The sequence below is a fragment of the Octopus bimaculoides genome, chromosome 24, assembly GCF_001194135.2.
Source record: "Octopus bimaculoides isolate UCB-OBI-ISO-001 chromosome 24, ASM119413v2, whole genome shotgun sequence".
Classification (NCBI taxonomy): domain Eukaryota; kingdom Metazoa; phylum Mollusca; class Cephalopoda; order Octopoda; family Octopodidae; genus Octopus; species Octopus bimaculoides.
Window position 1 is genome coordinate 558774 of NC_069004.1, and position 1088 is coordinate 559861.

The 1088-nt window shown below is 37.4% G+C and overlaps 1 long non-coding RNA gene across 1 annotated transcript in view; it reads left to right on the plus strand.

The window, feature by feature from the left end:
• Positions 1-1088, plus strand: part of LOC106870893 (uncharacterized) — a 9284-nt gene that overhangs the window by 6726 nt on the left and 1470 nt on the right. The window lies entirely within an intron of this gene.

The following is a 1088-nucleotide window of genomic DNA, read 5'->3' on the forward strand; positions in this document are numbered from 1 at the left end:
GACTGCGGCCATTGTAGGTGGATGGATGGATGTCATTATTCAGTTTCTTTTCAAGATTTCTGGCCATCAGAGAAAAAGCCGGTTTCTAACCTAGACTTAAGGCCCCTTCGTTGGAATTTCACCAACATCAACAGGGCAGTTTTATATATATATATATATATGTACGTACGTATATGTGCAGACTTGTATGTTTTGTTTTACGTATGTCTTCTCGTGCATACAGTTACATATCTCGGCATGCTCATAGATGGTAAACTTAAGTGGTAAACTTCGGGTAAATTTTGCAAATTATTCCAGTTCCAGTGATGGATTGGGTCTGTAGTCTTCGAATTAGCTTTCTCCTTTCTGGTTTCGAGAAGCCTCATTTCTCAGGATTGCTACTCAGCCAGTTTGTTACAGATCCCACCAATAATTCTGGCTTTTCATCTCACGGCAGAGAGCGAGCTGCAACAAATAACTGCATCCAACCTGGACCAACACCAACGACGTCCAGTGTTTCTTTCTAGCTTTGTCTTGCCTATTTCTTTACTCTTTAAATTTCTGCCTCTTTCTGTCCTGTTTGTCTTCCTTCCTTCCTTCCTTTCTTTCTTTCAGCCTTTCTTTCTCTCTTTCTTTCTTTCTTTCTTTCTTTCTTTCTTTCATTCTTTCTTTCTTTCTTCCTTTCTTTCTTTCTTTCTTTCTTTCTTTCTTCCAATATCCCGTTCTTCTCTCCCTTTCTTTCTCTCTCTCTCTCTCACTCTCTTATCCTTCTTTCCTGATTTATTCCTTTTGTTTGTTTTTTCTTTTCCTCTTCATCCTCTCCCTCCTCTCTTCTCCCCCCGCCTCCACCTCCCTTCTCACCCCCCTCACACTTATATTTATTTTTCCCCTTAAAACACCAATATTCAATTTCGTTAATCCTTTTACTGAAATTAATTAAGAAAAAAGCTTGTTGTTGTTATTAGTTTGATTGTTGTTGTTGTCGTTGTTGTTGTTATTCCACTTTCTGTTTTCTCACAGAAAGAATTCCAAAGAAATGGTAAATATATTCGCAGAATTCAACAATTTATTTTCTTTCATTGCTATTGATTTATTTACAATGTGAAATC